The sequence below is a fragment of the Pantherophis guttatus genome, chromosome 5, assembly GCF_059756535.1.
Source record: "Pantherophis guttatus breed Tessera chromosome 5, ASM5975653v1, whole genome shotgun sequence".
NCBI classification, from domain to species: domain Eukaryota; kingdom Metazoa; phylum Chordata; class Lepidosauria; order Squamata; family Colubridae; genus Pantherophis; species Pantherophis guttatus.
Window position 1 is genome coordinate 69145392 of NC_142067.1, and position 22643 is coordinate 69168034.

Here is a 22643-nt window from a genome sequence, read left to right on the forward strand (position 1 = left end):
GTGAACTTTCACAAGGAGTGGACATGGGCTTCAAATGTCGTATTCCTCCTGTCAAGCCGTTCCTGAACAACAAGCAATGTCAGAAACGTTTTACCTGGGCTAAAAAAAAAAAGAACTGGTCTGTTGCACAGTGGTCCAAAGTCCTCTTTTCTGATGAGAGCAACTTTTGCATCTCATTTGGAAACCAAGGACTGGAAGAAGAATGGAGAGGCACACACTGCAAGATTCTTGCAAGTCCAGTGTGAAGTTTCCACAGTCTGTATTGATTTGGGGAGCCATGTTATCTGCTGGTGTTGGTCCACTGTGCTTCATTAAGTCCAGGGTCAATGTAGCCGTCTGTCAGATCCCTAAAAGTGATACTGCCATTCAAGTGGAGGAAGGGGGGACTTGGATTCAATTTACTAGCATGGCCTGTGTCATCAGATATTTTACAACCTATATCCTGGCGCCAAGGAGGCCTGAGATTCCCTTTACCTGCAGGAATTTATATGATAGCGATGTGGGTTGTCTCACTTTAAAGGGTAGTGGTGGGAATGCATGTTTGTTCGGGTTCTCAAAGGAAATAGTAAAGAAAACATCTTCACACTCGTATATTGGCTGAAATCTGCATTCTGACTTAAAGGGAGGGGTCTCTACCACTTTAATCCTACTGCTTTGCCTAAGGGCATTCAGATTGTGCTTTAGCTGGATGGCAGTCACTTCTGCTTAATAAAAGAATCCTTTTGAACAACCACATTTCAAGAGTTCGTACTTTCTTAAGTTGGAAGGATAGGCGATCCTTACACCGTCTACCAGGAGATTTTGGAGCACTTCATGCTTCCTTCCACAGACGAGCTTTATGGGGATGCTGACTTCATTTTCCAGCAGGACCTGCCCACACTGCCAAAAGTACCAAAACCTGGTTTAATGACCCTGTGTTTGATTGGCCAGCAAACTCGCCTGACCTGAACCCAATAGAGAATCTATGGGGCATTGTCAAGAGAAAGATGAGAGACATGAGACCGGACAATGCAGAGGAGCTGAAAGCCGCTATTGAAGCATCCTGGTCATCCATAACACCTCAGCAGTGCCACAGGCTGATAGCATCCCTGCCACGCCGCATTGAGGAAGTAATTGATGCAAAAGGGGCCCAAACCAAGTACTGAGTACATATGCATGCTTATACTTTTCAGAGGTCCGATATTGTTCTATGTACAATCCTTGTTTTATTGATTTCATGTAAGATTCTAATTTTCTGAGATTGTGAATTTGGGGTTTTCATGAGCTGTAAGCCATAATCATCAAAATCATGACAAATCAAGGCTTGAATTATCTCGCTTTGCATGTAATGAGTCTATCTCATATATTAGTTTCACATTTTAATTTGCATTACTGAAATAAACAAACATTTGCACGATATTCTAATTTTTTGAGTTTCACCTATATATGTGTGTGTATATACCTATCTATCTATCTATCTATCTATCTATCTATCTATCTATCTATCTATCTATCTATCTATCTATCTATCTATCTATCTATCTATCTATCTATTTATCTAGCTATCTAATTTTAGTTGCAAATAGTTATAGCTACATATATGGTTGTTTAGAATAGAATAGAATTCTTTATTGACCAAGTGTAATTGGACACACAAGGAATTTGTCTTGGTGCATATGCTCTCAGTGTACATAAAAGAAAAGATACATTCATAAGGTACAACACTTAATGATAGTCATAGGGTACAAATAAGCAATCGAATCATATTAGGAAACAGCAGGGGTGAAATCTAAACATTTTTGCTACCGGTTCTGTGGGCGTGGCTTAATTAGTGGGTGTGGCTTGTTGGTCAGGTGACTGGGTGGGCATGGCTTGTTGGTCAGGTGACTGGGTGGGCGTGGCTTGTTGGTCAGGTGGGCATGGCCAAGTTGATGTCAGTTCTTTGCCCTTTTTTAACCTACAAAACACAACACAACACAACTGGCTCACCCACAATGTAAAAGCAGCTGTGTTAGACCCAAAATGGCCCCTGCAACAAGCAGGAACCTCACACAGCCACAAAAAGTCCAAAAAAAAGAACTTTCACACTTTACACACACAAAATTCCACATACAGCTTTGTGAGATTTTGTGTGTTTGTGTAGTTAGAGTGAAACACTACAGAAACACACAAAATCTCACAAAGCTGCACAAATATTATTTTATTTTATTTTTATTTTTATATAAAAGCAGCTAAATTTAAAACTTCCTAAACTTTAAATGGCTAGGTCTAAAAAAAGAACAACTACAAAAAACCCCAATTAACTATTTTTTTAAAGCTCCCAAACGGGAAAAAAACTTACCCAATTGAAGGGAGAAGGCAGGCAGGCAGGCAGGCAGGCAGGCAGATAGAGCTGCTCACCGATGAGCTTGATTGCAGGCAGGAAGATTCAGTTGCTTGCTGATGCAATGGATTGCAGGGATTACAGCAAGCGAAGCAAGGCAGGCGTTGCAACCAGCAGCTCAGAATTCGGTCCCAAGAGTGAAGGTAAGCAAGCTGGAGGCTGTGGGGGGGAAGGGATTTTTGCTACCGGTTCTCCGAACTGCCACCACCCGAGCCGGTCCAAACCGGGAACATTTCACCCCTGGGAAACAGTCAATATAAATTGTAAGGATACAATACAATGTTGTTTTTGATCATCTTTTTCTATATAAACATAACAAACAATAAGTTCTAAATATTATTTGTTCTTGTATAAATCATAATTTGAGGTCTAGTATCTAGTATCTCAAGTGACTCAGAAACTGAAAATGTTGCCAGTTCAAACAATGTTGTCAACATATGTAACTGTAAATATTGCAATTGGGTTATACCTGTAGGTCAGGGATGTCAAACTCAATTTCATTGCGGGTTGCAACAGTATTGTGGTTGTCCTCAGGGGGCTGGGGTGGGGGTGGGGGGCTTGGTTGGGATGGTCACGGCTGAGTGGGCATGGCCCAGGAGTGTGGCCAGTTCAATGTCGCTCATGTGGGCCGGGAGGTGTTGGAGAGGGAATCCAGGGATCTCCGGTAGGTGGGACAGTGGGCGGGAGGCTTGTCTAACAGGATGAGGTGAAGTGAGACAACACAGGGGGTGGTGTCCTGGGTGAAAGGAAGCGCTCAGAACGCAGTCCCCAGGGACGCCAGGCCCTGTGAACTTGCCGCCTCCTGTGTGCACACCTAGGAGGTGGGGCTGAGGTAGCCCTGCGGATCTAAGGCTGGCCATGGTCTGGCCCAGATGGATGCCACCAGGTTGTAGATCAGCATCTGGTTGGCCTGGGCCAGGCTGAGGCACTGAGGGCTGGTCCTTCACTGTTTCTAGGAAGGACCGGTAAAGGACCAACAAATCACAGATAACTCAAGGCAGTGAACATATCCAACATATCCTCCTCCTACTTTCTGCACAACAACCCTGTGAGGAGGTTTAGGCTGAGAGAGAATTACTAGCCCAAGTCACGTTATTAACTTAGTTATACCTTTTGATATACATATACTTAGATATTTAATGGAATTGGCACAATTAAGGAATTGAATTGCTTAACTGAATGGGTAACCAGATTTTCAGAAACTTACTGGGGGGAGACTTCAATGCTAGATTGGGACCAGATGATTATACACTATATATGAAATATCATCATTATTCACCATTAGAGGTTCCCATACAAACCAGCTCCTCCCTCACATGACTCTCTAAAGACAAGAGAGCAAATTTCGCTGGCCTCTGTCTTGCAAAGATGAAGAATAAACTCAACCTTTATATATCCAATGACTCTTGGGCTGGTGACTATCCTGGCAAGATTACATTTATGGCAGGGTCCAAAACCAGCACCATTCATTATATCCTAACTTCTATGGACTTATTACATTATGTAGAAAATTTTGAAGTCCTACCTTACCTGGAAAGCAATCATCTACCTTTATGTATATACATGAAGCCCTTCATCCATCAGATGCCCTTTGAGGACCAATTTATTCCTGCAATTTCTCCAGCAGGCCCAACAAGATGTAGGGTCAAATGGCCCCAACAACTTGACCAGAAGGTGAGAAGAGCTCTAACAGAGCACAATCTTCAAAAATGTCACTCAGCCTTTATTACAGCCAACCCTTCCCAAGATTTACTAGAACCATATAAAAATATAGTTCATAAAGTACAACCTAGGGATAAAATACCTAGGGATATGGCTGACCAATAAAAGTTCATCAATTAGAGAAGATAATTATGATAAATTAACAAAACAAATTAAGAAAGACTTAGAAATTTGGAAAAAGTTACAGCTATCTCTTTTGGGAAGGATCGCCTCCATTAAAATGAATGTGTTGCCTCGAATACTATTCTTGTTCCAAGTGATTCCAATAAAACCGGGGAAGAACTTCTTCAAGGACTTTAATAAACTAATTGCAGACTACATATGGCAAGGGAAGAAGGCAAGAATTAAACTAAAACACCTACAGGACTCAAAAGAGAGAGGAGGATTGGCATTGCCCGATTGGGAAATATATTACAAAGCATCAGCATTAATTTGGATCAAGGAGTGGATGGAACTCAAAAACCATAGACTATTGAATTTGGAAGGATTCGATCTTCAGCGAGGATGGCATGCCTTCTTATGGGAGGGCACAGACAAAAGGCATGAATATTTTCAGAGACATACAATCAGACATGCATTATACCAAACATGGCAGAGTATTAAAAAGGCACATTATTACTAAATCCCGGAGTGGTTGTCAATGATGGAAGCTCAGATCTATCCAAATGCCATGGACTATAACAAAACGAAAACTTATAAAGATCTGTTAAACAACAGGGGGAACTAAGAACAAGGCAAGAACTAAAAGAGATGGGTACAGACATTGACTGGTGGCCATATATACAAATAAAATCAAGATACAATAAAGATTCGGCTCAATTTGAATTCCAAAAAGGTCAAACCGAATTAGATAAAATTTTGCAAGGGACACAGGACAAACTGATCAAAAAAATTTACAATTACTTACGAGGATATAAATTAGAAGAGGTAGTGAAAGAAAATATGATAACCTGGGCAAAAAATTTTGGTTATAGTATTCAATTAGACAAATGGGAAAAACTATGGAAAATAAATTATAAATTGACAATGTCTGTACCCTATAAAGAAAATCTCTATAAAATGTTTTATAGGTGGCACTTGTCACCAGCCAGATTGGCAAGAATGTTCCCCGGCACACCATCAACATGTTGGAAATGCAACCACCACAAAGGCACCTATTACCATATGTGGTGGCCCTGCCCAATGGCGAAACAATATTGGCAAAGGATCAAAATACAAATAGAGGAAATAACACACCAAAAGATAGAACCAAGACCAGAAAGCTTCTTATTAGGCATAGTGAATGGATACTACGAAAAAGAAACAACATATTTAATTATACATATGATAACAGCAGCACTAATACTATACGCGCAACACTGGAAGAGTAGTGATATACCAACACCAGATAAAGTAATCAATAAAACTAAGGAATGTGCGGAATTAGATAGACTCACAAAGGAATTACAAAATAGGGAAGAACATGACTTTTACTTAGTATGGGAAAAGTGGTATAGTTGGTTGAAAGATAGGAAAGAGATGAAGCAATAGAAAGTAAACAAAATGACCAAATATAATATGATGGAAACAAAGAACAGACATAGGTCAACAAAGATCAATAGTAGATAGACGAAAGGGAATGACCAAATAAGGAAGAGTCAAAATACAAATGTATATTACAGTTGCGACAAACTAGACATGTATTGAAATGGATGTTTATATGTTTTTATGTTTTGTACGTTTCATTGTTCTGTTTAGTTTGTACTTATAAATAAAAATTGGGAAAAAAAATGAAATAAAGTACAACCAATACTAGTACATGACCGGAACTTTTCAACTAAGAAAAGTTTGTATCACCTCCAAACCATGGTTTGATAAGGATTGTGTAGAAGCCAAGAAAACTCTCACCTTGGCTTATAAGATGTACAAAAGTGAGACTGGGAATGGTAAGAAAACAAGTCTTAAACATCTTATTACTCTCAAAAAACAATATAAGCAACTGATTGCTCTTAAGAAGAGACAAGACAAAAGGTCCTCCTGGGAACAGCTTATTGTGGCAGCAAAGCAAAAGAACTCTTCTCTATTCTAGTGTCTAATAGCTAGACATTCTGACAGAATTCATACCCCATTAGACATCCACATACCTCCTACAACATGGGAACTTCATTTTCAGAGAATGTACGAAGACCTGTCCAGTGAGAGTATAAGATATTCAATGAAGGACTTACCTGAATGGCCAGTTTCAGAGTCCGAAATCAAATCGCTCATTGACCAACTCAGGACTGGGAAGGCCCCAGGAGCTGATTCCGTTACTGCTGAATTACTGAAGAACAATTTGGAGTGGTGGATACCAGTTCTGGTGGCACTATTCACTTATATCAACTCCACTGGCTATATCCCAGAAGATTGGGGCTTGGCAATTGTTGTCCCAATTTTTAAAAAGGGAAAGAGAGATGACCCTGCCAATTATATAGAATTATAGAACAATTCACAAAATCTGTGATTAGACCAGAAGGATGTAGAATTCAAAGTTACCTTCGGTGGTCTTGCCATTCCTTTAAAAAATGGCCTGGAAGGGGAACCCATGCTCCAAATCTTAATAGAAGGAAAATCATTGTCAGTGTTCCAGAAAAACCTCCAACTCCCAGTAAACATGCGGAAGCAGGCATTTTCCAAAGTTCTCTTTACTAGAATAGGTAAACTGGCACATCTGGGAAATCCCGAATCTGAAAAGCCTGGGGTTTCCTTCAGTAATTCAAAGCTCCCAAAACCATCCCATTTCTCCCCAGTCGATCACATGCTCCAATCAACGTCCATTCCACCTCGACCCAGCCCCTGACCTTGACCGATATGAAGAATGCTATTATGTCTACTAATTCCCCTCTCCTCAATCCCCCCTCCTACTTTCCCACACATGACGAGGTAGCAGCATTGAAGCTTCCAGCCTAATATGGCTTTCAAGGCTGACAGGCATCCCCCCTGCAGAAAGAACCACATCCTGAAAAGTAAATCAGACAAAACACAAAAGAAGGGTTTTTCGCTTAGCACCAATCCCTTTAACTCCCCCCCCCAGGAGGATCTTTTGGTTTGTCAGGAAATTTGCCATGAAACTGTTTCATGAGCGCATCAGCCTTCACATCCCAACTCTTACCCCAAGTAGCTTCAGCCAAAAGGTAGCCTTTCCAGTGCACCAAATATTGCAATAGACTCCTGTAGAGTCTAGAATCCAGGATTTTCTTCACCTCATAATGAGTCTTCCCTTGTATTACTAAAGGAGGGGGCGGAGCAGCTGGCAAAGGTCTGAGGGTAGATTCTCTGACTGGTTTCAATAAACTGCTGTGGAAAATGGGGTGTATTTTCCCCAATATGCGAGGGAGCCTAAGTTGGACAGTCACTGGGTTAATCACTTTCACTATAGGAAAGGGACCTATGAATTTGGGTCCAAACTTCTTGCTGGGCACCCTCAATCTTAGGTACTTGGTTGACAAATACACCTTATCACCTATTCGGAAAGGTGGTTGGAGACCCCGGTGTTTGTCGGCCTGGGCCTTATATTTTTCCACTGACTCCGCTAAAGCTTTTTTAATATTCTCCCAACCCTTTTTCAATGAGGTCATCCAGTCCGTTAAGGACATGGAAGTGGGCGGCTCTCTAGGCAACTCAGGCATTGGCACAAAATCCATGCCCGTAGTTATTTGAAAAGGGGTCAACCCAGTACTGCTGTGTACTGCATTATTATAAGCGACTTCTGCGAATGGTAGCAAGTGCTCCTGTTGATAATTCACATAACACCTAATGTACTGTTCCACCATTGCGTTCAATTTTTCAGCCGATCCATTAGTTGACGGGTGAAAAGCTGAGCTAAGTCCCTGGGACGACCCAATGGATCGTAGAAATTCCCTCCAGAACTTAGCGGTAAACTGGACCCCGCGGTCCGATATTATTCTCCTTGGGACTCCATGTAGCCTGTAGATATGTTTCACAAACAGCTTTGCCAGTTTTTTAGCTGAGGGTAGTCTGCTGCAGGCAGTGAAGTGGGCTTGCTTGGAGAATAAATCAATGACAGTCCAAATGATTCGGTTTCCCCCACTGTCAGGGAGCTCAACTATGAAGTCCATCACAATCTCCTCCCAGGGCTTGGTGGGTTCGGCCACAGCCTGGAGAAGGCCAGGGGGCTTCCCTGGTCCGTATTTCATGATGGCACAGGTGGCACAGCTCCTCACATAGTCTTCCACTTCAGTTTTCATCTTTGGCCACCAGAATTGCTTCCTAGTCAAATGGAGGGTTTTTAAAAACCCAAAGTGGCCCCCTAGGTGAGAATCATGACTTCTCTTCAGTACCAGGAACTGCAGGCTGTGGGGCAAGTAAAGTTTATTCCTCTTCCAAGCCAGCCCGTCCCTTAGGGTGAGGTCCGCTTGGTGCTCTTTGAACCAGGAATCATTAGAGAGCGCCGCTTTTAGCGCCACTGTCAACTTGTCTTCGGGGAGGTTGGAACCCTGGTGCATTTGCACTCTGGTGCGGGCTTGGGCAGCTGGCTGAGTCTCTGAAATCATGGCGTGAACTATCTCTTCCTGTCGGCTGTCAAATTGGGGTTTGAGGGAGAGAGCGTCAGCCAGAAGGTTCTTACCTCCCTGGGATATATTTCAGGTTAAAGTTAAAGCGTTTGAAATATTGAGCCCAACGAACCTGCTTTGGAGAAAGCTTCCTTGGGGTCTTCAGTGCCTCGAGATTCTTGCAGTCAGTCCAAATCTCAAAAGGCTCCTCCACCCCTTCCAGGAAGTGTCTCCAGGACAGGAGAGCCCATCACACCGCAAATGCCTCCTTTTCCCATACCGCCCATCTGCGCTCAGTGTCTGTTAACTTCCTTGATACATAAGCACATGGCATTAGATTGTTCCAGGGGTCCCTTTGTAGTAGAACAGCCACTACCGCCACTTCACTTGCGTCTGCCTGAACCACAAAGGGCTTGTTCGGGTCAGGATGCTGTAGGATTGGCTCCACCACAAATAGGTGTTTTAACTGTTCAAAGGATTTTTGGGAGTCCATTGTCCAAGCTAAGGGCTGGCTAGGTTTTGGCTTGGTGGGAGACAGACTGGTTTTTAGCAGTTCGGTCAAAGGGAGTGCGACCTCAGTGAAGGAAGGGATGAATTGTCTGTAAAAGTTTGCAAACCCCAGGAAGCTCTGGAGTTGCTTATGGGTGCATGGGGGCTGCCAGTCCAGTACTGCCCTCACCTTCTCTGAGTCCATTTCAATCCCCTTATTCAACACCCTGTATCCCAGGTAGTCAAGGGCTTCCTTATGGAACTCGCATTTGGACAATTTTGCATAAAGTTTGGCTACTAGGAGTTTTTTCAGCACTTGTCTGACCAATTTGACGTGGTCTTCCATATTTTCGCTGAATATAAGAATGTCATTGAGATAAACAAGAACCCCGTGATATAAATGCTCATGCAAAATTTTGTTGATCAATTGCATGAAGACCCTGGGACCCCCTGGAGTCCAAAAGGCTTGACCCAGAATTGGAAGCTGCCCAAGGGGCAGTTAAAAGCAGTCTTCCATTCGTCTCCCTCCTTTATGCGAACTCGGTAGTAGGCTTCTCTTAGATCTAGCTTGGTGAAAAATTTTCCTTTCGATAGGTGGTTCAGTAAGTCCTTCATCAGTGGGAGGGGGTAAGTATTTTGTATGCAAATGCCGTTGATGGACTGAACATCGACACATAATCTTAAAGAACCATATTTTTTTCTTTAAACAGTACTGGGGTGGCCATGTTGGATTTGCAGGCTCGATGAACCCTCTGGCTAGGTTGGTGTCAATGTATTTCCTCAATTCAGTCATCTCAGCAGGTGTCATGGAGTACATTCTAGGTTCTGGCAATTTAGCCCCTGATTGTAATTCGATGGTGCAGTCTGTGGGCCGATGAGGGGGGACAAGGTTACATTCTTCCACGCTGTAAGCTTCAGCTAAGTCTTCATACACTTTAGGGATCTGGTGTTCACCTGGAGGTCTGTCTGAACAAGCTGTTGCTGTCTCTGGCCATTGGCCGTTATGGGTAGGTTGCTGTTTGGGAGGAGGTGTAGGGGGTGATGGGCCAACTGCTATTCTGATTTTTCGGTATCCATCTTCCCATGGGCCCCATTTGTCTAGTCAAGCCAGGCCCAGTATGATAGATTCTGACATCTTTGGGGTTACTATAAATCATATAAGTTCATGATGTTTCCCCATCTCTAATTTAATCAGTTCAGTAATATGGGTGGCAGGGACTCCCCCAATCAATGTCCCATCCACCTGGTGAAATTTAATTGGGTGCTTTAAGGGTGTTGTTCTGATCCCCAGCTGTTCTACCACTTTAAGCCCAATTAAACATCTGGTGCAGCCAGTATCTATTATTGCTGGAAGTTCTGCTTGTTTCTCTGTTTCCAGCAGCACTAGTTTTACTTTAATTGAGAAGGGGGAGATGGGTGCACTCACCATCGGGTCTTTATATCCGCTAGCCCCGTCGGGAGGGGCTCCTTTTGTCGGAGGCTCCTCGCTCTCTTCAGTGGGGAGGGGAATCTCCACGGCTTGTCTGGCAAAGTGGCTGGTGTCTGGGACTTTCTTTGGAGCCCTCCTGCCTCGTGCAGCTGTGGCGGGTTGTTGTTGTGGAACTGGGGCAGGGGCAAGGCACTCAGAAGCTCAATGTCCTGTCTGTCCACAGCGATAGCACTTAATCGCCCCCCCCCCGGTTGAGGGGGGTTGAGATTTGTGGCTTTTGAAATGGGTTTCTAGATAACATTTTCTGAGGTGGCTCCTGTGCTGGGGTTTGGCTGGGGGGGGGGGTGGACTTCTCTGTCTAGAGCAATGGACATGGTATACCAGTCGTGGAGATGCTCAGATACCCCCCAGATCCCACAGGCTTTTCTGACTTCTGGGTCAATAGCTTCCTTCAAGTAGTGCAGGAGTATGCGGTCAGGCCAATGGCCTAGATTCCCTGCGACTCATCTAAAGTCCCATACAAAGTCTTTTATACGTTGATTACCTTGCTTCATGACCTTTAGGGTGGCTTCATTTTCATTTAAGTGGTCTGGGTCCTCAAATCGGGACCAGAGCAGTGTGATAAACCCATCGGCATCATTTAGTTCAGCAGCGCCCTCATTATGCAGCTGGGCTATCCATTCAGAAGCCTCCCTCTCATTCATTCCATCTGAGATTGCCAACACTAAGTCTTGTTCTGATTCACATTGCTCACCATACTGATCCACATAAGCCCAGACCCTGCTGAGGAAATAAACTAGCTTGGCTGACGCCCCGTCAAAGGTTGCTCTGTAATGGGGTGGTGCTGGCCTCGCAGGTGGGGGAGGGGGTGGCAGCGGCCACAGCCGGTTGGGGTAGAACATACTGTGGGGCTGCTTCTGGTTGTAGCATTCTAACAGGCTGTTACATTCCAACAGGCTGGTGTTCCAGAAAAACCTCCAACTCCCAGTAAACATGCGGAAGCAGGCATTTTCCAAAGTTCTCTTTACTAGAATAGGTAAACTGGCACATCTGGGAAATCCTGAATCTGAAAAGCCTGGGCTTTCCTTCAGTAATTCAAAGCTCCCAAAACCATCCCATTTCTCCCCAGTCGATGCCGTCATCGACGATCTGCACATGTGACAAAGCTTCTGCACATGCGCAGAAGCAAAGCTCGCGCATGTGCGATCCCGTTATGAACCGGTAGTAAAGGTAAGTAGAACCCACCCCTGGCCCCCTGTCTCCTCTTTCCCTTCTGGGAAGAGATGTACTATGTAAATTAGAGGCCAACATTGCTTGCAGCAAAGCTGGACTAACTCTAGATATCCCAGCTAAATGCTTACTGTTAGTAGTGGAAAATGCTAACCAATTACACAAGGATCTCAGAACCTTACCATCTCTTCTATGGGGATGGGATAGCACAGAGGTAGGAGTATTAAAAGGGACAGCACAGTGGTGAAATCTAAAATTTGTTACTACTGGTTCTGTGGGCGTGGCTTGGTGGGGGGGTAATGTGACTGGGAGGGTGTGGCCAATTTTTTTTTTTTACTTTTAAAACCATTTTTTCTACAACCTCTTCGGCGAAGAGGTTGTAAAAAAAATGCTTTCAAAAGGCTCTGAGGATCCCAGCTGAGTTGCCTGATCGGCCTCTGCAGATCAGGCAACTCAGCTGGGATCTTCAGAGGCATTTAAAAGAAAAAAAAGGTTTTTTTTCTTTTAAAAGCCTTTGATGATCCCAGCTGAGCTGCACGATCATCAGAGGCTTTTTTTTTTAACTTTTAAAAGCATTTTAAAAGCATTTTTTTGGGGTGAAGTGGTTGTAGAAAAAAAGCCTCTGATGATTGTGTGGCTCAGCTGGGCATGGGGGGGGGAGGGATTTTTGCTACTGGTTCTCCAAACCACTCTCCTCCATCGCTACTGGATCAGGCGATCCGGTCTGAACCGGGAGCATTTCATCCCTGGGGCAGCACCAGTCACAATTCAAGTAAGAAAGGGACCGCCCCCAAATGTGCCACAGTATAAAATTTCAGCTGAAGCAGTCCAACCCATAAGAAAACTAATAAAGGCATACCTAGAACAGAGGGTCCTCAGGAAATGTACATCCCCTTGGAACACCTCCATCTTTTCAGTGAAAAAGGCAAAGGTGGTGTGAGAAAAATAGGAATTATTCCTGTAAAAGCATAACCTGAGTTACGCCATTTTGAAATCATGTTAAGGTTTTGTTTTACCTTGTATAACCTGATTATATAATTTAGCTGACATTTAAGAACATGAGAAAGGAAATGTGTAATTTCTGTGTTTTTTAGAGGATGTTTGTCTTGCAGGAAATATGTTCTTGGGTTAACTTGCCCTTATTAATTAAAGGAAGTACGCAATTGATGTTTTTGAGGGGTATTTCTGTTGGGAATTGGGGAATTTCCAGGGTGGAATTATGTACTGCATATGTTATATAAGATGTTATGTAAGATCTGAAACTGATTCCCAAGGTACTTTATTGACGTGTATTCTGATGTTCCTGAAGACTATAAAAACTTGTGTAAATTGTTTTATTTTCGTCTTTCTCTACTTTAGAGAGAAAGGCCCTTTGCAAAGAATAAACTTTGTTCCAGGATTATTTTGGTCTTTGTCTCTTTAAAACGATAATGGGATTTACCTGTCGACCACAATTGGCGCCCGAAGGGACTGAAAACATTCTGTCTGGAATGGTGGAATTCCCTGATACGTGTGCACAAACACTGATTTCAGTGAGATGGGGTTATTTCCTTTCCAGCCGGAATTGCTTTTCTATGAACCTTGAGGCAGAGACCTGAATGCCTGGACAGAGAGGAACGTTCCTGAAGACTTTGGTGCACCAGGAGTGAGTATATGTTTTCTCTTTGGTGGTTTGGATTTGTGTATGTTTGTGTGTGTATGGCCTGTATGATTTGTGTGTATAATTAGTGTAATACAGGTTGGGGAAAGTATGGGGCCTTTACTAGGGAAAAGTGCTGCTGAGACTGAAATATCCTCCATCCCCCATATCTCCATTAGGGAAATTGTTAGTACAGTGGTTAGAGGATTGGTTGGAAGCTTGTACAAAGGTATTAGATAAGGTGACTATGATTAATTATTGTAAGGAGGTTTGGCTGACGTTTGTGTTGATACAGCCTAATTATAGGTGGAGTAAGTTTGGGGAGTCAGACCCATATTGGATCAATGCTTTGAAGAAAGTTTTGGTGAAAAAAGAAGTTGAAAGTTCAATTGTTATATGTTGAACCTCAGTTCCATGTTCAGTAGTTTAACTCCTCTTCCCCGAGAAGTTCTAGAGTTTTGTATGGGAAGGAAGAAGAAGAGGAAGGTTGGGATCCTTTAGCTTATGCTACATGCCCACCTCCACCTCCTTCGTATAATCCAAGTTGTGGGTGAAATTGATGTTGCTGCTGGGAGCAGAAAGGAAGAGACTTCGGCAGGGCAGTAATATGGGCAGCTGGAGAAGGAGTTGGGTGAATTGTCAGTAACTGTGAAACAGAATCCATCCACTTCTCCTCATGTTACATGTTCACAAACTAAAGGAATGTTTCCTTTAAGAGGAATGCCGAATGGTATTGCAGCTTTTGTGAATGAGTCTTTGACATCTTCTGATCTGGAAGATTATAAAAGAAACATGCCATCTTTATAGGCGGATCTGATCACGTTGTCTGAGTCATTGGATTTATTCCTGAGACCCAATCTGTATACTTTTGCAGAGTTACAGCATATATTGGGTTATTTGTCCTCCCCTGAGGAGAGGTCACAAATTCGAAAGGCAGCTATGGTTTTTTTTTGGGATTAAACCCAAGTGGGGGCTGTTCAGCCCGTTGCTGCAGATGTTAAGTCTCCATTAGTTGATCCTGGTTGGAACAATAATAATTTAGCTGATCGGGAACAAATGGAGGGAGTTAAGACAGCTGTACCTCAAGGAAGAAACAAAAGTTTTTGAGGTGGAACAGTTGTGGGAAGAAACACCGTCTGTGTTTCTGGAAAATATTAAGGACAATTTGAATAAGCACACTGGTCTTTCTCCTGAAACGCCGGCTTATGAGTCCTTAATGAAAATGAAATTTGTGACGAAATCATGGCCAGACATACAGAAGCTACTACTGATATTGCTGCTCTGTTGAAAGAAGCTTAAAAGGTCTATGTGAATAGGGACGAGGCCAAGACTAGAAGAGAAAAAGAAGGAAAGAAATGATGAATGATGGTGTCTGTGTTGCAACAGACAGGAGAGGGAAAGGAGTTAGGTAGAAGAGGAAAAGGTTTTGTGAAACTTTGGTTGCAATGTGGCGACAGTGTCCTGGAATTGGGAGAGGATTACTCCAGTGGAAAAAAGTCTAGTGTTGGTGGATTGGAAAGCAAAAAGTGTATTATACGTTTGGATGTGATATTTGTTCTAGAAGTAGGTCTTAATCTGCTTGGGAGAGATGCATTGTCTCTTCTGGGATGTGAGCTTGGTATACAGATCTTTATTGTTCTTGGATGAGGCAGAAAACTCTGTAGGAATGTGGTAATGAAGATTTATTGTTCTTCTTACCTGAGGTTGAATGCGAATATTTTGTCTTTGATTAATGTGATGTGATGGTGATATGTGTGTGCCGGCTAATTAAGTGACCTTCTTGGCTTAAGCCTGGAGCTGTGGAGGACAGGTGTGGTTAGGGCCCAAAATCAAGTTTTTGATTAAAAACCGCATCCTGAAGTTTTCCACTGCTTGAGGAATAGGCTACAAGATGTCAAGGATAAAACTGAAATGGGTATCTGAAGGGATGGAACCTTTCCAGGTTTTATTCCAGGTTTGCAAATGTTGTTAAATGGTATGTGTGTGTAATGAGAGTTGTTTAGGCAATAGAGCTCATTGTCTTGAAAAAAAATAATAATGAGAATGATAATAAAGCTCCCTGAAGTATTTATGCTGACTAATTGGCAGGGAAAAGGCATGTGTGTGTTGGAATACACTAAAAGGTCTGATTGCAGAATAAATATGAGTGTGTGTGGTAAGCCCTTAAATGGGGGTGGTAAGGTGATCCTGATATTTGTGAATGACTGTGCGTTGAACCCCTGAGAAATTTCCTTTTGTATATTGAAATAGTGAGTGGCAAGAGTTTGTTGTTGTAGTTGTTGTTATGTTGTAATAGCAAGTGTTTGAATGAGCAAGTGAGAGATGAGAGAGATCCTATGGAGAAGTAGGATTAGGTAAAGGTATTTGCGATGTTAATTAGAGACAGGAGTAGTATTTTTCTTCTCTATATTTCCCCCGTCTTTTTGTTCTGAATAAGAGAAGTAAGAAAGGGGGGAGGGAAGGTGCGGTTTGTTTTCCCTTTTACACATTTTTTTTTCCTTTGTTGAGTTTGTCTGAGAGAAAGGAGGAGCGAATGGGTGATTTGATCCTGCATTGTTTCTGACTGCATTGGCAGCTATGCAGATGTATTTCCTGTCCTGCTTTAGAGAAGTGACATTGAAAGTTTGAAAAGTTTTTGGGAGTAGAGACCCGGAATACCTCTATTAGGTGATTTTCTTTTGCTTTTTGAAGTTTTTTATTACCCTCTTTTATGTTTTTGTGTCTGTGTATTTTGAATGATTTTGAATGCTGAGAAGGAGATTTCTAGATACTGGATACTGGATAGTCTGGGGAATAGTTGACTATGTTATTTTAGCTTAGTGTTGTCTAGGTAAAGGAGGTTCCCTTGAGGGAAGAATTACTGGTAGAAGGTAAAGATGACTTTTGGTCTGGTTAGCTAGGAAGTTACTTGTAAGTTAGTCTGTATAGACTTGTGAATTTAGATCAAGCTTTGCATTTCTTTGAAGCTTGTGGAAATAGTTTAGCTAATTGTGATAGAGGTGTGGTGTGATTCCTCTGAAGTGGGGAGAGTTGAGTATTTATTGAGACTCTATTGATTTATTGATAGTTAATTTTAAACTAAGTTGTTTGGAAGAAAGGTTGAAGAGTTGAAGAAAGTAATAATATAGTGTTGCTCCAGTGTTATGTTTGCCTGGTTTAAGAAAAAATTTCCACTTGTCTGTAGTAGTGGAAGATGGTATAGCCAAAGGAGTGTTGGTCCGCATGTGGACTGGGAACTAAAAGGTGGTGCACAAATGCTAGGTTTTTAAAATTGTTTCAAGAGAGTTTGGTTCTCTTGACCAATAGGAGAGAGAGATGGGAAGATGTGGAATGAAATTGTGTGGTTATGAATAAATGAATTGAGAATGGGATGAGACTGGATGAGATGCAGTTGTGAATGGAGATACTATTGAGAAATTGAGTTGTGGAAAGTTACCGTTTGACTGGTCAGTGCAGATATGTGAGGTTTTTGCTTTATTGTGAGCATTGCACATATTAATTAATGAGGTAGGGAATATTTATGCTGATTTAAACTATGCTTATGGTATCTTACATACTTTTGGGATAATCTGGATTGAAAGGGGGTTGATATTTAGTAAAAGGAATTGCGATAGGTGGAACTTATCACAGCTGTTTTAAAGGCAGCTGAGGATCCTTCTAAACTTGATATTATATAAATAGTGGATGAAGGGGTGTGTAAGTGAATGGGAAATGGATTACTAAGATGGAGTGCAAATTTTTACTAAAGTTGTGATGTGGAATGTGATTGAATGAGTGCATGAGGGAACCTATTGGGGAACGCAAGCACTTATTGATTTTATTAAATGTATATGCATATATGTGTCTAGGGGTGTGTATACAATAGTTATACAAATGGTATGGAAATGAATACATTGTGTATGTAAAAAATATGTAGAGATTTGACCATTTGGCCTTTTCAATGAATCTAAGTAGATTACATTGAAATGCTGGTGGTGTGACCATTGATATATGTAATAATAATAGTGGATTATTTTACTGGATAGGTTGAAGCCTTTCTTTGTGTAAAGATAGATGCTCAGAAGATTGTTAAATCATATTAGAGCGAATAATACCCAAATATAGTGATAGGGGTATACATTTCATTGTCCAAGGTGATGAAGGTTATGGAACAATTAGGAATTGATTGGCAATTACATTTATTGTTTATGCAAAGTTCTATAGGGTGTTGTGAATGTGCTAATCAGATAAGTAAATCTATGTTATAAAAATTAATGTTAGAGTTTCAACTACTTTGAATGAAGTGTTTGCCTTTAGCTCTATTAAGAATAGGAACTAGTCCTAGGAAAGATCTGGGGATATCTACGTATGAAATGATGTTTGGATTGCCATATGTGGGGAAAGTTGAGATGCCTAGGATAGAATTGAAGGATGTTTTTTCTGAAAATATATATACAGAGACTGTCCCAGTGTTTTTCTCATTTAAGGTAAAAAGGACAGAATCCACCTCTTGATTTCCAAGCACATGAATACAAAAATGGAGACTGGGTCCAATAAAAGCCATTACTGAGAAGAAGTTGCAGCTGCTGTGGAAAGGACCGTTCCAAGTTTTGCTGACTACTGAATCGGCTGTAAGGACTAAGGAACAAGGTTGGGTATGCTATTCCAGAGTCAAGGGACTGGTGGCTTTGCCTTATGGAAGGACAGTTGCTACAGAACCTGCAAACCCTCTTAAATTGACTTTTTGATGACAAACCTTAGACAATTGGGGACCAATGGATGGAAGAAGAGTTTTATGAAGAGATTTGTATTTGGCTAGGAGTGGTAATAATTCTTGTTGTGTTTTTGATTGTATTGAGGAAAGATATTATTGATTGGTGTAAATCTATGTTTTGGAATCCAGTGGATGTAAGTTCTCCTTGATTGATTGATGTATTGGAGGTAAGATAATAATCTTTTATCTCTTTGAACAATATGTTGGGGGAGCTAGTTCACTAGGAATAATGGGTTTTTTTGTGGTAATGTTTGTTATTCTACAGGTGTGGATAGGAATGGGGATTTTGGCTGTGTTGCCTAGTTACCCTATAACATGGTAGCAGCTATGTTTCCATACAGAATTCGAGCACTGTTATTCTTTTATAGAAGCACCACTAACCCTAATAGACACCACTGAGGAAGCTGAGATATGTATTGTCATCTTTTGAAGATGGTGTGTGCCAAGTGCAAATGTACATATGAGATAGTTCCTCAATACATTGGCCTTACAAATAGAATGGAATTTTTATATAAGCAATGCACTGAGCTATTTGGTAATTATATACCTTCATACAAGAAGTTTCGGATTTTGGAGGAAGGGTTACATTTTCTATGTCTAAGGATACAAGTTCCCTCCAAGTTAATGTTTTTATGTGGTAACATGGTATTGACCAAATTACCTATTGTATGGAGAGGAGTTTCTATACTGTTACAGGATATTCATAGTTTACAGGAATAAAAGATAATGAAGAGGAGAATTGGGGATTGTGAGAAAAATAGGAATTATTCCTGTAAAAGCATAACCTGAGTTACGCCATTTTGAAATCATGTTAAGGTTTTGTTTTACCTTGTATAACCTGATTATATAATTTAGCTGACATTTAAGAACATGGGAAAGGAAATGTGTAATTCCTGTTTTTGAGAAGATGTTTGTCTTGCAGGGAATACGTTCCTGGGTTAACTTGCCCTTATTAATTAAAGGAAGTACGCAATTGATGTTTTTGAGGGGTATTTCTGTTATATAAGATGTTATGTAAGATCTGAAACTGATTCCCAAGGTACTTTATTGACGTGTATTCTGATGTTCCTGAAGACTATAAAAACTTGTGTAAATTGTTTTATTTTCGTCTTTCTCTACTTTAGAGAGAAAGGCCCTTTGCAAAGAATAAACTTTGTTCCAGGATTATTTTGGTCTTTGTCTCTTTAAAACGATAATGGGATTTACCTGTCAACCACAGGTGGATAGTGAAGGGAACCCTATTTTTCATTTTGTTCATGACCTAAGGCTTGTGAATAGTCATGTGATCCCACGCGCTCCTGTGGTGCCTAATCCAGCAACCATAATAACCGAAGTTCTGGCCTCTGCTATGTTTTTTTCAGTCATAGATCTACGCTCAGCTTTTTTTAGCATCCCAGTAGACCGGGCATCCCAATATCTTTTTGCTTTCACTTGGGAAGACCAACAATATATATGGACTTGCTTGTCTCCTACTTTATTTTCTCAAATTTTAAAGGATGATCTCTGCTCCATTTCCTTACCAAATCAGTCAGCCTTAATTCAATATGTTGATGATTTGTTACTCACATCCAACACTGAGCTAGCATGTAAACTAGATACCTTACACCTACTAAAAGCATTAGTAGACAGGGGATACAAAGCCTCCCCGGGGAAAATACAATATTTAAAGCAAGAAGTCGTATATCTAGGCTACATGATCGCACCAGGAATTAGGAAACTGGCACCTAGCCGAATACAGACTATCCTAGAAATGAAGCCACCAAAAACAAAATGACAAGTAAGAGCCCTACTGGGAGTCTTAGAGTTTTGCCAGCCATGGATCCTCTCTTTTGGGGTACTTGCCAGGCCTCTAATACAAGGGACCTTGGTGGTGCAGCGGACTAAACTGCTGTTAAAGTAGCACTTAGCTGCCAGCTGCCTGCAATTACTGCGAGTTCAATTCTCACCAGGCTCAAGGTTGACTCAGCCTTCCATCCTTCTGAGGTAGGTAAAATGAGGACCCGATTTGTGGGGGCAAAAGCTGACTTTGTATAAAATAGAACACCGCTTAGGGAGGGCCAAAAAGCCCTACTAAGCAGGTATATACAAAAGTATGAAGGCTATTGCTTAATGCATTGTAAGCCGCCCTGAGTCTCTGGAGAAGGGCGGCATATAAATCGAACTAATAAATAAATAAATAAATAAATAAATAAATAAATAAATAAATAAACAAACAAACAAACAAACAAACAAACTGACAAAAAAGGATATGCCTGATCCCATTGAGTGGTCAAAATCACTAGATCAAACCATTCAAACAATAAAACAAACTCTGGCATCCGCCCCTGCCCTTGGGCTTTCTGACTATAGGAAGCCTTTCACCCTCTTTATTCATGAAAAATCAGGCATCGCTTCAGATGTCTTAACTAAACCATTTGGACACACCAACTGACCAGTAGCATATTATTCAGTTACATTATATCCAGTGGCAAAAGGAGCAGTTCCATGCTTAAGAGCAGTGGCAGCCACTGTAGAAATTGGAAAGAAATCTAAGGTTAGTATTTAACCTCCAACTTTAAAGGTCCCCCATAAGGTTTTCGCAATACTCTTAAAGTCCCAGATCCAAGCATTCACCCAACGATGACTGGCTCAATATGAGGCTGAATTATTTACTTCAGGAAATAGCACCTTTGAGAAATGCACAATTTTAAAACCTGCAACATTACTCCCAGTAGAGCAATCTGGAGAAAGTTTTCATGACTGCCTCCATCTAATGCACAATGGTGAACAACCCCGATCCGATCTGATAGATTCCCCATTAGAAAACCCTGACTTAGAACTTTTTACTGATGGCTCCTCGTATATTTTATTTTATTTATTTTATTTTATTTCAAATTTATATACCGCACCTTCTCCTGAGGGACTCAGGGCGGTGTACAGCCAGATAAAAACATACAAAACAAACATTAAAAACAATTAAAAGGATATATATTAATTTGGCCCCAATTTAAGATAATAAACAAATTAAAAAATATTTAAAAATATGTTTAAAAATATGTTAAGCCAGCCCGGCTTGCTGAAAAAAGAAAGTTTTAAGGGCACGGCGGAAGGCACCGAGGTCTTGGATTCTCCTTATCTCTTGGGGCATCTGATTCCAGAGGGTAGGTGCCCCCACAGAGAAGACACCCCCCCAGGGGTCACCAGCCTACATTGTTTGGCTGATGGCACCCCAAGGAGGCTCTCTCTGTGGGAGCACACAGGTTGGTGGGAGGTCATCGGTAGCAGCAGGCAGTCTCGAAGATAACTAGGTCCTATGCCATGGAGTGCTTTAAACAACTTGAAGTGCACCCGGAAGACCACTGGGAGCCAGTGCAGCTCACACAGGAGCAGTGTTATATGGGAGCGCCTGTTAGCCTCCTCTGGAACCACCTGTGCTCCACCGAACAAACACCACACGCACACACTCAAAGGTGAAGCTATCCAGTTTAATCGTAGCTTACACGGTGGTCATACAGTAAGCGCTGAAGTTTTCTGATGAAAACTTATGCCACAATGGTTGACCTTGAGTGGTTATCAGCTCTCTTCCCAGCTTCAGAGAAAATGCTGAGGAAAACTTTCTCCCCTCTTCTCCAACAGCTCACTTCCCCCTCCCAAACATTTAAACAGCTCCCCCTCCCCCCTTACAATGGCAGCTGAGCAAGCAAGCAATAAAAAGGTGGTGGCTGACATTTGGCCCTCCTGGAGAAGAGACATTATTCCTATAAGAAAAATCGAATAAGGGAAAATAGATAATTACATAACTAGGAACATGAGTACAGCTACAAGATTAAGGTTTATCAGGATATTTGGAATAAAATAATTGCAGCTGCTTCAGAGCCCTAACATCTCACTTATTTATCCATTCAGACTGAGTTAAAGGGAAATTTTTCCAGGCCACCAAGTACTGCACCTTACCGCGATGTTTCCTTGAATCCAATATTTCTTTGACTTCAAAATGCTGTTCCCCTTCAATGAGTACAGGGACAGGAGGAGGTTCTTGGTCCAGACGCAAAGGGGATGAACGCTCTGGTTTCAGCAAACTGACATGAAACACCAGATGAATCCTTCGCAAGATTTTAGGCAACTCTAATTGCACCGTAACTGGGTTAACTATGCGTACGATAGGGAAAGGACCCACGTATTTGGGGCCAAGTTTTTTCGACTTTTGGGTGGTTTGCAAGTACTTGGTGGAAAAGAAAACCCTATCTCCTACCTTATAATCCCTACCCTGAACTCTTTTCTTATCAGCTTGGACTTTATGAGCTTGATGAGCCTTGTCCAGAGCCCTATGTGTTACGGACCAAGTACCATGTAGCTGTTCAGTCCATTCAGCCAAAGGAGGTATCTGTGGGTTCTCCTGAGGTAACTCCGGGATAAGCACAAAATCTTGGCTGGAGGCTACCTTAAGTGGGTAAACCCAGTACTGCTGTGTATAGAGTTATTATAGGTGACCTCTGCAAACAGCAAAA

At 41.7% G+C, this 22643-nt stretch overlaps 1 long non-coding RNA gene across 1 annotated transcript in view; it reads right to left on the reverse strand.

Annotated features, from left to right (window-relative positions):
- Positions 1 to 1649: 1649 nt before the first annotated feature.
- The window catches only part of LOC148113443 (uncharacterized), a 30276-nt gene continuing 9282 nt past the window's right edge, over positions 1650 to 22643 (reverse strand). Inside the window, exons 2-3 of the long non-coding RNA XR_015734496.1 lie at positions 2321 to 2602; positions 1650 to 1936 (exon numbers count right to left, since the gene is read on the reverse strand). This is a non-coding gene — a long non-coding RNA (uncharacterized LOC148113443). The remainder of the gene's footprint in view (positions 1937 to 2320; positions 2603 to 22643) is intronic.